This window comes from Miscanthus floridulus, chromosome 15, assembly GCF_019320115.1.
Source record: "Miscanthus floridulus cultivar M001 chromosome 15, ASM1932011v1, whole genome shotgun sequence".
Lineage (NCBI taxonomy): Eukaryota > Viridiplantae > Streptophyta > Magnoliopsida > Poales > Poaceae > Miscanthus > Miscanthus floridulus.
The window spans coordinates 2,299,688-2,304,810 of NC_089594.1; the positions used below are offsets into that span (position 1 = coordinate 2,299,688).

General features: G+C 44.0%; 1 pseudogene; it reads left to right on the top strand.

The window, feature by feature from the left end:
- Positions 1 to 2,606: 2,606 nt before the first annotated feature.
- On the top strand, positions 2,607 to 4,494 carry LOC136509476 (uncharacterized; annotated as a pseudogene).
- The last annotated feature ends 629 nt before the right edge of the window (positions 4,495 to 5,123 follow it).

The window sequence follows — 5,123 nt, forward strand, 5'->3', positions numbered from 1 at the left end:
CCGTGAAACTGCTACTGACCGGACGCTGAATCGTCCTGACCGGACGCGTCCGGTCGTCCCGATCGTTGAACCACGAACCACTGATCGGACGCTGCCAGCGTCTAGTCACCTGCCACTAGACGCGTCTGGTCATAGTTTTGCCGTTCTAGAACCTCTCTGTACTTGATCGGACGCTGCTTCCCTGCGTCCGGTTGGTTTCGCCGCCCGTGTCCGGTCGTCCCGACTGCAGAGCCACCGACTGCCGAGCCACCGGTCCAGCGTCTGGTTGTCCCGACTGCCGAGCCACCGGTCCAGCATTCGGTCGTCCCGACTGCCGAGCCACCAGCGTCCGGTCCAGCATCTGGTCGCCTCTGCGAGCTCATTTCTTGGCGATCTTACGTACGGCTTGGTTCCAATCTTCATGCTTGGACTTTGCTTGATCTCTTGGGTCTTCTCTTGTGCTCCTAAGGTCTTGCTTGAGGTGTTGATCATCGGATCATTACGTCGCCTTCGTCCAAGTTACGTCTTGCACCCTATTGAACTACAAAACAAACATTTGCAAATTCATTAGTCCAATTTGGTTGTATTGGTCATCAAACACCAAAATCCAAAGTAAATGGGCCAAGGGTCCATTTTCCTTACACCATGGTATAGTATTTTTCTCTTCTAAAAAATCAGTCATACAAATCAGCACAAACGGCTTTATGACCAGTCAAACGGGCTTTTATAATTTGCTCAAGTCATATATCTATGCAACTGGTTGAAATAAATTGCATTGGTATACCAAATCCGCTCACACACTACATTCTCCAAAATGTCAGAGGTTAAAATATTAGAACAAATGAAGACTAGCATAGGAAAATAATAGGGGTAATAACCTATAAAATTATGGGGAAATTTTGGGCTGGCACACTGGGGAAACGTTGTTTTGGCTGCGGCACACCGCCAACTGTGTTATTGGCTGAGACACATTACGAATTCGGGTTTCTTTGTTGTAACACACCGCGCGCAGTAAACAATCATTTTCCCTAGTTTTGGACAGAGAACTTTTTGGAAATGACAATGGGTGCCCCTGGGTCGACTTGACTTGCCTGGTTGACCTAGCTGCTCTTGCAATTCCCCATCCCTGGCCGCCATCAGTCTCACCGCCGCCACCAGTTTAGCCATCGCCCTCCTCTCCACACCCGCGCTCCCTCCTTGTCCACAATCGGCGCCACCTTCCTCTCCGCAGCTATGTGTCCATAGATCCAAGCAGAGGAGTTGGACGAGATGGCACCAGAGAAACGTAGGAATCGCTTGGGACCAAGGAATGAATGGCAATCGAAGGGCCTAAATCTTGGTTGGGTTCCAAAAGGGTAAGCATTTTTGGCCATTTGATGTGCAAGTTGTTCAATTAACTATTTCAGTGTATCTCCATCAAGTGATTTGGTTCTATTTGGCGTTATCAATATGCGTTAAAGCCGCGGTCGATTTAGGGTCAATTTAGGGTTGCAATTATGAATCACTTTTCATTGTTCTCTACCATTTTTTCATTTGTTTTAGGATGGATAGTAGTTCGGCGTGCAGAATTGCTGCGCGCATTCCAAATTATGTTGAGGTTTGCGATGATGGTAGTCATGTAGTGCACCTAGATTCAAATCTTGAGCTTATTGTTGATCGTGATTCAACCAACTTGATGGACATAAAAGATGAAATAGCAAAGAGAGTGAAGCATGGTTCGAACCAAGGAATATCAGTTTGCTATTGGAATAGGACTGTGTCCGCTTTCACCAATGTAACTTCTGATGCCAGCTTGATGGATGCAATGGACCTGTATTGGGAGATGAGGAGGTTGCCTCTGTTTGTGGCAGTTTATGACACAGTGACAGTTGAGCACAGCCAAAGTGTATCTGTTGAACCTTCTACACATCATGTTGGTAGTGCTAGTGTTGCCACAGAGCCCATCCCTCTAGCTTTGATTGAGTATGTTGCTGAGGATGAGACAGAAGATGTCGTAGCTAACAATGCAGAGACAGGGACTACCAAAACCAAGGCTAAGTCTAAGAGAGGTAAGGGAAGGAAAAGGGATCTCTCAGATGACGAGGAACCATGGGATGAGGATGAGGTAGAATATGTGGGTCTAAATGATGAGCATCCGTATTTATCTGATGTTGAAGAACAGCTAGAACATGAGGGCAATCAACTGATGGTGACTGTAGTGAGTTGGATGACCTTTTTGTTGATGATGAAGCTGGATGTGAGATTGTTGAATATGTGACTGACCTGGAGAACCCAACCATTGCTCTTGGTGTCACATTTGAAGATGGAGATACTTTTAAGAGGGCAATTAGGCAGTTTGCTGTTCTTAATGAGTTTGAAATTGATGCACATTATAGTGAGGCTAAAAGGTACAGAGGGTTCTGCAAGGGCAGAAGTTGCAAAAAGAAGAAGTGTAGGTGGAGGATTCATGCTTCTGAGCTGCAGGATGGCAAGACATGGCAGGTCACCATACCTGCTTTTAACTATGTAATTTACAGTTATATGTGGTGTATTGTTTGTTTCATGCCCTTGTAAGCTGATTTAGCCCTTCTTTTTTGTTGCAGATAAAAAAGCTCCATGCTAAGCATAACTGTGCTAGCACTTCCAAGCTTGACTAGAACTGCATGGCTACCAACAAATGGGTCAGAGACAGAGTCATTGACATTCTTAGGGATCAACCAAATACTGGAGCTACAGAACTAAAGAAAGATCTGGAGAAGAAGTTCAAGATCATGCTATCTTACTACGTGGTTTGGGATGGGAGAAGGTTGGCTCTAGAGCAAATAATGGGAAAGTAGAATGACAATTTTGCTGATGCTTTTAGTTTCAAAGTAGAGGTAGAGAGGACCAACCCTAGAAGCATAGTGGAGATAGAGTATGCTCCTATTGGTAAAAAGATGAGGTTTACTAGGATGTTTATTGCATTGAAGGCTTGTGTAGATGGGTTTCTCAATGGCTGTAGGCCATTTTTAGGTGTTGACTCCACTATTTTGACAGGAAGGTGGAGGGGTCAATTGGCATCAGCTTCAGCAGTTGATGGTCATGGCTGGCTATTTCCAGTTGCATATGGGGTGTTTGAGTCAGAGTCCGCAGATAGCTGGAAGTGGTTTTTTGAAAAGCTTCAGACTGCAATAGGCTCACCTCCTGGACTTGTGATATCCACAGATGCAGGCAAGGGTATAGATAGTGCAGTTACAGCTATGTTTTCAAATGGAGTGGAACATAGAGAGTGTATGAGGCATCTAGTGAAGAACTTTCAGAAGAGGTATAGAGGGGCTATTTTCAAGAAACACCTTTGGCCTGCATGTAGAGCTTTTAACAATAAGCACTATGAGCATCACTACAAGACCATGCAGAAAGCTTCTCCAAATGCAATAAAATGGATAGAGGAGAACCACAAACATTTGTGGAACAGGTGGAGATTCTCACCGGATAGCAAGTGTGACTATGTCACAAACAATATTGCAGAGACATTTAATAGTTGGATTAGAAAGGAGAAAGCACAACCAGTCATCCCACTGATGGACAGGATAAGGCAGATGATCATGGAGAAGCATGACCTTAGAAGAAGGTTATCCAACAAGATGATAGACAAGATCCTTCCTCATGTAACTAAAGATCTGAATGCAAAAAGCAGAAACCTGAACTATATCATTCATAGAGGACACAACAACACAGCTGAGATTCAAGGCACAACTAAAGAGCTGAAGACCTGGAGACACACTATTGATCTAGATAACAGAACATGTAGTTGTAATAGGTGGCACATCACTGGGCTCCCCTGCACTCATGCCCTTTGCTTCATTAACTCACTGAGAAACAAGAGTGCAGAGGACTATATTGATGACTACTACTCTATTGATGTGTTCAAGAAGGCATATGCTGGAATTGTAATGCCTATGACAGATAGGAACCAATGGCCCAAGGTAGACATGGGTTTCAAACTGTGGCCACCAATCCTAAAGAGGGCAGCTGGCAGACCTAGAACAAGAAGGATGAAGGGTGCAGAAGAAGGAGGGAGAACCAGTGGAATGAGACAGTGCAAGAGGTGTGGACAATTTGGTCACATGATGAAGACTTGCAATGAGACAGTGTATGACAGTGATGCTCCACCTCCAGCCGCACCTAAGCCAAAAAAAGAGAGGAACAAAAAGACAATGGCTGCAAGCACTGCATCAACCCAACAATCCCAAACTGGAGCATGTTCCATCACCATTACAGCCCCACTAACCAATAGTCCTGCAGGCAACACTAGGAGGTTACATATCTCACTACCCTTGAACTTGTAACAATTTGCTTCTACTATACTAATGTCTTTCATTTGTTAACAGTCGCAAGAGGAAGATGGAAAGAGATGGTGCAAAATCCACTGATGGACAGAGTACAAAGGGAGTGAATGGAAAAAAGGCAAAACAATGCAAGGGAGACAAGGTGCAGCCGAAGAAAGATCTGGGCAAGGCCAAGAAGCAGCTGGTGATGGATGTGCTTGTTGAGTGAAATAATTGCAAGTGTAGTGTTTGCAACCTGCTGATGATGCTTTTGGAAGATGACTTCTAATGTTGTCTAGAACTATGCTTTTGTAGCCTTTGTAATGTAATCAACCATAATTGGCCTAAATTCAGACTTTTCGTTGTTATGTGACTTGGCTATAAGCCAAACTTGAAGGCTTAAATTCAGACTTGTCGCTGTTATGTAACTTGGCTCAAAGCCAAACTTGATGGCTTGTAATGTTAAGACTAGATTGACTTGCACTTGATCTATTTTGTAGTTGCCATGCACTAAAACACATACACTTCATTGACAACCAAATTAGAACATCAGAACATACAATAGCATTCATTGACACATAAGGGAGACATAAGTGATAGACATCAACTAAAAGTTCATACAGGATGCCTACATTAACTCTGACAAATCAATGCTCACTTCACTAACACCACCAAGAGAAGTAGCACTACAATGAACATAATTGCTAGACCTAAAACAAGCAAACGATCGCCTATCTTGTCGATGTTGCTCCCTATTGACTGATTGCCATCAACAATTTTCTTCAAAGCGGCATGTGCATCCTTCATAGATGCGGTTGTGCTTTCTAACAGGGTAGTGCATCCTCCAATTGATTCCTT